Source organism: Ursus maritimus (assembly GCF_017311325.1).
Source record: "Ursus maritimus isolate PB19 chromosome X unlocalized genomic scaffold, ASM1731132v1 scaffold_X1, whole genome shotgun sequence".
NCBI classification, from domain to species: domain Eukaryota; kingdom Metazoa; phylum Chordata; class Mammalia; order Carnivora; family Ursidae; genus Ursus; species Ursus maritimus.
Window position 1 is genome coordinate 112,639,212 of NW_024423319.1, and position 10,454 is coordinate 112,649,665.

The 10,454-nt window shown below is 36.6% G+C and overlaps 1 protein-coding gene across 3 annotated transcripts in view; it reads right to left on the bottom strand.

The window, feature by feature from the left end:
• Positions 1-10,454, bottom strand: part of GRPR (gastrin releasing peptide receptor) — a 170,689-nt gene that overhangs the window by 121,332 nt on the left and 38,903 nt on the right. The gene's annotated exons all lie outside the window — the stretch shown is intronic.

The window sequence follows — 10,454 nt, forward strand, 5'->3', positions numbered from 1 at the left end:
CCGATTTGAAGATCATGTATTCTGTAGCATTATAATCAAGACCCAAAGGAGCAAATTCTTCTCCCTTGAGAGTTAATAATGAGTCAGTGGACGTCATCTACTTGAAATTTACCAACAGAAGAGTGGTATATGCTAAGTGCTGTGGTGAGGAACCACACATACATTTAAAAAGATGCAGAATACATGTTCCTCAATCTTAGCATAAATCTAGTAGGGTGGATTTGAACAATACCTCCAAAATGAGGAAGAAAGAAGACTGTGGGTCAGAATGTGTCCTATAAGAATATACAGACAGAAGACCTCATTCAGGTGGCAGTTGTTAGGGGATATTTTAAATATGGAAGGGTATTCAGCAGTTTTTTTAAAAAATTGAGACTGCAAGGATGCTGGGTGGTGCCAGATGGTTAAGTGCCTGACTCTTGGTTTCAGCTCAGGTCGTGATCTCAGGGTCATGATCTCAGGATTGTGAGATCAAGCCCTGGGTCAGGCTCCATGCTCAGTGCAGAATCTGCTTAAGACTCTCCCTCTCCTACCCCTCCCCGCCCCGGGCTCATGTGTGCACTCTCTCTCTAAAAAAATTTTTAAATAAAGTAAAATAAAAAACAAGATAAAAATTGAGACTTGCTCACACATAGTGAAAGTGAAATATATCCAAGAGTTATTTTAAGTGAAAAAAGCAGCCAAATACGGTCAACCTGTATAAACTGCTATTGCCAATTTTATATCCAATGAGTAACTTGTATTTGGAATATACAAAGAAGTCTTACAACTCATTTATAAAAAGACAAATAACCCTATTAAAAAATTGGCAAAGGATCTAAATAGACATTTCTCCAAAGAAGACATAAAAATGGCCGATAAGCACATGAAAATATGTTCAAAATCATTAGTCACTAGGGAAATGCAAGTCCAAATTACAATGAGATTCCACTTCATGCCCATTAGGATGGTTATAATCAAAAAGACAGACAAGAAGTAGAGAATTTGGAACCCTCATATATTGCTGGAGGGAATGTAAGATGGTGCAGCCATTTTAGGAAACAGTTTGGTAGTTCCTCGGAGTGTTAAACACAGTACCACACGGCCCAGCAATTGCACTCTTAGGTACATATACAAGACAAATTAAAACATACATCCGCACGATGTTCATAGCAGCATTGTTCTAAATTGCTAAAAATAGAAACAACCCTGTTGTCCATGAAGAGACAAAGGAAGAATACATAAACAAAATGTGGTATATCAATATAATATTATTTAGCAATAAAAAGAAATGAAGTACTAATACATGCTGTAACGTGGATGAACCTTTCAACTATTATGCTAAGTAAAGAAGCCAGTCACAAGGGATCACGTATTGTATGATACCATTTATATGAAATGTCCAGAATAGGCAAATTCATAGACACAGAAAATAGATTAGTGGTTGCCAGGGGCTGAGAGGAGGAGGGGATGGGGAGTGACTACTAATGCGCATAGCGCCTCTATATGGGGTGATGAAGATGGTCTAAAATTATATTGCTGTGGCGGTTACACCTCTGTGAACATATTTAAAAAAAAACTGAACTGTACATTTTATTTTTTTAAAGATTTTATTTATTTATTTATTTGACAGAGAGAGACAGCGAGAGAGGGAACACAAGCAGGGGCAGAGGGAGAGGGAGAAGCAGACTACCGGATGAGCAGGGAGCCTGATGCAGGGCTCGATCCCAGGACCCTGGGATCATGACCTGAGCCGAAGGCAGATGCCTAACGACAGAGCCACCCAGGCGCCCCTGAACTGTACATTTTAAATAGATAAAATGTATGTATGTGAATTATATCTCAATAAAACTGTTAAAATAATTTCTACCTTTTTATGCATTTCTAAACTTAAAGCTATGACCCACTGTTTACTAACTTTACTAGCGTTACAAAAAGTAAAGGATTGAAAGTGAGAGCGATTTTATCTGAAGCTTAGTGAAATGCCTCAGGCAAAGAATTAGTACACTAGGTTGATGCAAGACAATGTTTTATTAAAAATAATGACATACCCTTTAAAATACAAGTTCCTCTCTTGCCTCTGAAAATTAACAGCTATTCAGCTGTTTGTATTTCTGAAACTGAAGTATTTTGACAGTTTCTAATTGTGAGATATATGGAATAAATATCTCAAGAAAATCTATTGGAAAAGAACTATTCCTGGGGCACCTGGGTGGCTCAGTCAGTCGAGCGTCTGTCTTTGCCTCAGGTCACTATCCCGGGGTCCCTGGATCAAGCCTGGCGCCTGCTCAGCGGGGAGTCTGCTTCTTTCCTGTCCCTCTGCCCTCCCCCACACCAACTCATGCTCTCTCTCTGATAAATAAAATCTTTAAAAAAAAAATAAATAAAAGAACTATTCCCTAAAGTCTTAGAACCAGAGCTCACTCCAAGCAGTCAAGAGGTTGAACAGGCAGCATGACCATCACTTGAACATGTGACTTACCTACTTCAAGTCTCTGCATACTCTGGAAACCAAGACACGTTCTTCAATTTTCAGTTTGAAATAATTTCAAATTTAGAGAAAAATTGCAAAAAAATATTCAAAGAATTTCCATGTACCCATTATCCATATTCACTAATTTTAAATTGTCACATTTGCTTTATCATAATCTCTCTTTCTCTTTCTCCCTCCACCACCCCTTTTTTTCTGAACTTTTTGCTGATAACATACACATTTACCCTTTAATCCTTCAGTGTGGATTTCCTATGTATCCTAACACATATCTTATATAACTACAGTACAGTTGTTGAAACTGGAAAAATTAGCATTTTTTTGCAATTTTTTAAAAGATTTTATTTATTTGACAGAGAGCAAGTGAGCACAAGCAGGGGGAGTAGCAGGCAGAGGGAAAGGGAGAAGCTGGCTCCCCACTGAGCAAGGAGCACGATGCGGGGCTCCATCCCAGGACCCTGAGATCATGATCCGAGCCAAAGGAAGACACTTAATGACTGAGCCACCCAGGTGCCCTACTGATGCAGTATTTTATCTACAGTCCTATTTTATCTATAGTTCTAATTTTACTGATTATTTCAACAATGTACTTTATAGCAATTTCTTTTTAGTACAGGATCCAGTCTAGTATCACACATTGCATTTAGTTGTCATGTGTATTTAGTCTCCTCCAATCTGGAACAATTCCTAAGCCTTTTATTTTTATTTTCGTATTTCATCAATATTTTTTTTAGTATTTTTATTTTTTTATTGAAGGATAATTAACATACAGCATTACATTAGTTTAAGGTGTACAATATGATGATTCAATAATTCTATACACTTCTCAGTGTTCATCAAGATCATAAACACTTTTTTAATTTATTTATTTATTTATTTGAGAGAGAGTGAGAGAGAGAGAACATGAGCAGGGGGTGAAGGGGCAGTGGAAGAGGGAGAAGCAGACTCTCCATTGAGCAGGGAGTCCAACACAGGGCTTGATCCCAGGACCCTGGGATCATGACCTGAGCCAAAGGCAGACACTTAACTACCTGAGCCACCCAGGTGCCCCAAGATCATAAATATTTTTATTTAACTCAGTATTTGTAAAGAGTATGGGCCAATTATTTTACTGAATCTCCCTTGATATGGGTTTATCTAATATTTTCTCATGATTTGATTCAAGTAATGCATATGTGGCTGGAATACTACGTAAGTGATGTGTCTTTCTCAGAGCCTCATATCTGGAGGCACATTATGCCCATTTGGCCTTATTGGTGATATTGATTTGGGTCATTTGGTTAAAGTCTGCTTCCTTCACTGTATATAGGTTTTTTCTTTTGTAACTTATAAGGAATTAATGAGGAGATACTTTGAGACTATGTAAATATCCTATTCCTCATTAAGCTCCCTCCCTCCCTGATTTAGCAAGAGAATTTAAAATAAGCCTCACAATTTAAAAAAATAGCCTCAACAACACAAAGAAATGGAAAGATATTCCATGTGCATGGATCAGAAGAAGAAATATTGTTGCAATGTCTATACTACTAAAAGCAATCTACACATTTAATGCAGTCCCTGTCAAAATATCAACAGCATTTTCCACAGAACTAGAACAAAAAAATCCTAAAATTTATATGGAACCACAAAAGACCCCAAATAGCCAACACAATTTTGAAAAAGAAGAACAAAACTGGAGGTATCACAATTCCAGACTTTAAGTTATATTATGAAGCTGTAGTAATCAAAATGGTATTGGTACTGGCATAAAAATAGACACATAGATAAATGGAACAGAATAGAAAACCCAGAAATAAACCTACAATTACATGATCAATTAATCTTCAAAAAAGCAATAAAGAATATGCAATGGAAAAAAGACAGTCTCTTCAAGAAATAGTTCTGGGAAGCTACATGCAAAAGAATGAAACTGGACCACCTTCTCACACCATACACAAAAATAAACTCAAAATGGATTTAAGACTTAAGTGTGAGACCTGATACCATAAAAATCCTGGAAGAGAGCACAAATAGTAATGTCTCTGACATGGGCCGTAGCAACATTTTTCTAGATATGTCTCCTGAGGCAAGGGAAATGAAAGCAAAAATAAACTATTGGGACTACATCAAAATAAAAAGCTTCTGCACAGCAAAGGAAACAATCAACAAAACTAAAAGACAACCCGTGGAATGGAAGAAGGTATTTGCAAATACTGCAATTTGCAAATAAATATCTGATTAACGGTTAGCATCCAAAATATATAAAGAACTTATATAACTCAAAAAGAAAACAATTTAAAAATGGGCAGAAGACATGAACAGGCATTTCTCTGAAGAAGACATCCAGACGGCCAACAGACACATGAAAAGATGTTCAACATCACTCATCACCAGGGAAATGCAAATCCAAACCACAATGAGATATAACCTCACACCTGTCAGAATGGTTAAAATCAAAAACACAGGAGACAACAAGTGTTGGTGAGGATGTGGAGAAAAAGGAACCCTGGTGCACTGTTGGTGGGAATGCGAACTGATGTTGCCACTGTGGAAAACAGTATGGAGTTCCCTCAAAAAGCTAAAAGTAGTACTACCCTATGATTCAGTAATCACACTACTGGGTATATACCCCCAAAACACAAAAACACTAACTCAAAGGAATACATGCATCCCTATGTGTATAGCAGCATCATTTACAATAGCCAAATTGTGGAAGCAGCCCAAGTGTCCATCAATAGATGAATGGATAAAGAAATGGTATGTATATACATTGGAACATTATTTAGCCATAAAAAAGAATGAGATCTTGCTATTTGCAATGACATGGATGGAGGTAGACAGTATAATGCTAAGCAAAATAAGTCAGTCAGAGAAAGACAATTACCATATTATTTCACTCCTATGTGGCATTTTAAAAACAAAACAAACAAGCAAAGGAAAAAAATGAGAGAGAGAGACTCTTAACTCTAGAGAACAAACTGATGGTTACCAGTGGGGAGGTGGATGGGGGAATGGGCTAAATACGTGGTGGGGATTAAGGAGTCCACTGGGTGATGTATGGAATTGTTGAATTACTATATTGTACATCTGAAACTAATAAACACTGTATGTTAAAAAAAATAGAAATAGTCGCAAAATTCTTGACATGTACAGAAACTGTCTTCTTGTTACATGTTTGTATTGGAGTTGTCTTAGATTATACAAACTCGGGAGGGCAGGAACTAGACTGTGAGACTTACTTGATAAGAATGCAATAGTGATGTGTGTTCATAACAACAATGAAAAATTCTTGGCAGCAGTGAAAGATGAGCTTAGATTGGATATTTCAAATATGATACATCCACTCTATGAAATGCTATGCAACCATTTCAAAAACGGAAATAGTTTCATATACACTGAAATTGAAATACCTCCAAGAAACGTTCATGTGAAATAAGCAGGCTATATTAAAGTATGCACAGTATAATCCCATTTATGCTTTTTAAAACTATATTTGTACTTTTACATATTAATGTATGTAAATTTATAAAGACTAGCTTGAAAGAATACACACCAAACTGTTAACAGTAATTACCTCTCTAGAGGCAAATGGGAAAATGGAGAGGGCATGGTGCTTGCTCTATGGGGAATAAGACATTCATTTTTTAGTCTAGACACCTCTGTTTTTAGAACAGGACTGTATTTATGTTTTACTAAAATATATATATATGTACATATATATATTTAAAACATATATTTGCTAAAAACACCATTAGCATGATTTTCAAGATTTTTTTTTGGCAGTCTGATTACAATTCATGCGAATAAAAGGCCTTGCAGATAAATGAAGTTTCCTTTACCTCTCTTTCGCTGATATATATGTGATATGTATATGTGATATGTATATTGTGATGTGTATATCTACATATATGTGTGATATGTATACAGAGCCTCTGAAAAATCATTTTCTACCATTCCCCAACATTCCCAACTTTCACAGTTGGTGGTTACTTAACCTACAGAGATTTCAGTTAATCATATTGAACTTACCAGTACTCTAGCAAACCAATAATGTAATTAGCCTCTAAGAACATTTACTAAACAGACCTCAGACATTTGCTCAGGGAAGTAGAAATGTGAGAGTGCAGAGTTAACACAGTCACTCTTCGTCTTTTCTATTGTATTTATACGGAGAGCATCACATACCATTTTACTTATAGTGGCTGCTATTTTTTAACTTGTTATTCATGGAAATTTTCAAAAATATACAAGAGTAAAATGTACCTCAATGTATCTATCATCCAGTTTTAATCATTATCAACTCAGTTAATTTTTTTTCAACTCCCCCTCACTACCACCACTGTTGGGGGACAATTCTCCATGGGTCTCTTGTGTTTCTGCATATTTTGTGACCAGAGGTGCTGACTGCCTTGTTAGGGACTCTTTTCAAGGATGCTTGTATAGTAAACAGTATTGGACAATAAAGATAGTGTCTCTCTTCAGAGCTGAGGGCAGATTTGTTTACTGACCAGTATAACAAAGATAATATCTCCCTCTGGGGCAATGTCAGGCAGGTGTACTTACTTCCCATTATAAAAGATTCAGGCTCTCAAAACTCAGGGGTCCCCAGCTGTGATGCAAAGCCACTGCTTGCACAACCTCCACCTGGGCCACTTCACTTTGCCCCACAGGACTTGAAAAGCAAGAGGGATCTGATGTGAATATGGAAGTCATGCTGCTTGCTATTCAGTGAATAATAAAGTCCTTTACTTCTGACCCACGGGTTCCACATCTTCTGCCAGCATCCATAAAACTGTGGGAGACTAACCTGTGACCTTGCAAGTAGGGTAAAACCTAAGACTCTTCAAAGTTCTTGACATCCACTTCCTCTTTCCCATATTATTTTGAACAAATCTCAGACACTATATGATTTCATCCACAAATATTTTGGTAGGTAGAAACTATTTTGAATATTCTTTGAAACTATTATAATCAAAGATGATGGAACGTAATTCCACACAAGTGTTTATATACATACACTAACACCCCAGGGACCAAGTTTGGTAACTACTGGCCCATGGTCCCTTCCTCCAAAGAAATTCCTGGGACTAAATATATTTCAAAATCCAGAATTTTTAGATTTTAGGAAGGTCATAGAGAATGTAAACTATATATTAAATAACACTTGCAATTGGCCTGGGGTAGCACACAAGAAGCAAACGTTGATATTTTTGCCATGAAACATGAATAGGCACACAGAGCAGGATAGAGAGTATAACTAATCTTTCTTCAGTTTAGCTCAAACTTTGTCACCACATATGTTACAAAAAACTGTTGCTTGTCAGAGTTAAGGAATTTTCATGACTGCAGGTAACAAACTATGGACCTGAACTTCTTTCATCAGGTTCAAGATTCAGGCCCTCAGCATCCTGATTAGCAGGACCATTATAAAACAAAACTTTTCAAAGACCTTTTGTTAATGAGTTTGGTCTCTTTTAAAAATAGACAGGGCCAAAATGAAGTTCTTTAATGCACTGATAAGATTTCAAATCACATGTACTAATTTGACTATATTAATGATGTGTGATATTTTATCATGTTTCCATTTTGTGAGCATTGAACATTTCTGAGCTCTCATGATCAAAGTGGAAAATGAATGATAAAGTCATTGATGAATTCAGATAAAAAAAGGTCACATACAAAAATTAGAAGGCAGGATGTTTAATCAAGGATGAATAAAAAAGGGACTTGGACCAGATCAAATCATGTCTGGAAGATAAGGTGTTATTTATAGCTCTGTTCACACAGCAAAAGGAACAAGACTCAGTTTGTACACAAATTGTGTTCATGTAAGATGGAGAAAGCAGGATGCCCAAGAAGCCTTTTTCTTCTGTTCTTCTGCTAAGTATAGGCTGATAAACTTGAAGCTAACATGGATGAGTTTAGAACAGATAAGAACATGGTCCCAGAACACTTGACTGCCCTAAACAATATCTACTTCTTTGGGTTTCATGATTACATCTTTGAGTAGGAGAAAAGAATATCACATTATTTATTGAGTATCCACTATGTATCTGACAATTTGCCAGGTGATTTATTTGTACTCTTATCCTAATAAGAATAAAGAAGGTAAAGTTCAGGGAGATTGAATAATCTAAATGAATGAATGAATGAATGACTTTATGTGGACAAGCATTTGTTACAGTTTGCTAGGTGCCGGGCATTGCTATATATATATTTCAATACACAGATGAATGTATTGAATAAATGTATATATAGATGAAGGTCCAGGACTCCAACTTTCAGAGAGTTCCCAATTTAGTAGGAAAGACAGATATGTAAACACATACTTATAGTGTATAATTTCACACACGTGGCTGTTGTGACTCAGGTTTTAAAAATCAGACTATGGCCCTTAGAGATTTAGAGGGGGAAAAAAAGGGAAATATTTTACCGATCAGAGGCTGGGGTTAAGCCATCCTAGTTCCTAAAAACACGGAAATTTAAGGCCTTCTTTTATATTCATATATAAAATAAGATGCCTTCTGAGAACTGTATTGTGATTGACACGGAAGAGGGTTTTCATGACCATTGAGTAGGCAAGGGGATACTGGTGTCATAAATAGGCAAAGTCAAAAACCTACAGAAAGAAGTGTTGATAGCTGTGGGAGTATAGAGGATCAGAAGGTCAATGTCATTCCCTTTCATAAGTTCTCCTAGCTTATTTTATTCATCTACTCATTCCAAGGATTGACAGCAAGCTAATCAACCTATAGTTTGAAAAGTGCTCCTGCTTACTGGAAAAGACAAAGACCATTTGCCCAACTCTCACCACCCAGAAATTCTGCTGACATTGCATATTTCTCAAAGATTCCAGACAATAATTTCATCTACTGGCTCTTTTGCTTGGCTTGATGTAAAGAACACAGGCTTTAAGTTCGTATGTCAGCTCTGTCACCCTCTCTGATGTACAGTTTCTCCCTAGTAGAATTTTTTTTTAATATAACCTGTTAAAAAAAACAAAAACCTAAATATGAGACAATGACTTGGCAGAGTAGAGAATTCATCAATCATTAGATAACGGCATCCCAGAATTATTATTTTGCAGAATGTGAAATTGAATGATGCTCAAAACAATTAAACTCAGAAATAAATATATGCTTCTGTCACAAGAAAAGAGGTGTATTTGTACAAATGTAATTGAGGAGACAGCAAAAGCAAAAAATAAGATAATTAAGAGCAAAACAACACAATTATAGTTGGCCCTTGAACAACATGGGGGTTAGGGGCTCTGACCCCCAGTGTGTAATCATAAATTGGCATATAACTTTTGATTGCCCAAAAATTTAATTACTAGTAGCCTACTGTTGACCAGAAGACTTACTGATAATATAAACAATCAATTAACACCTATTTTTTATGTTTCTTTCTTTCTTTTCTTATTTTATTATTTATTTATTTTTTCTTTTGTTCTTTTCCTTCTCTTCTTTTTTTTTTTTTTTAGAGAGAGAGTGTATATGAGAGTGGGGGGAGGAGGGGAGAGGAAGAGAGAGAATCTTAAGCAGGCTCTATGCCCAGTGCAAAGTCCAGTGAGGGGCTCAATGCAGGGCTTGATGCGGGGCTTGATCTCATGACCCTAAGATGGCAACCCTGAGTTCATGACCTGAGCCAAAATTAAGAGTCAGATGCTTAAGCGACTGAGCCACCCAGGCACCCAACCTATATTGTATGTTGTATGTATTATATACTATATTCTTACAATAAAGTGAGCTGGAGAAAAGAAAATGTTATTAAGAAAATCACAAGGAAGGGGTGCCTGGGTGGCTCGGTCAGTTAAGCGGCCGACTCTTGGTTTTGGCTCAGGTCATGATTTTGCAGTTGTGAGATAGAGCCCCATGTCAAGCTCTGAGCTCAGGGTGGTATCTGCTTCAGATTCTTTCTCCCTCTCCCTCTCCCTCCAGCTCACACTCTCTCTCTGAAAGAAAGAAAGAAAGAAAGAAAGAAAGAAAGAAAGAAAGAAAGAAAG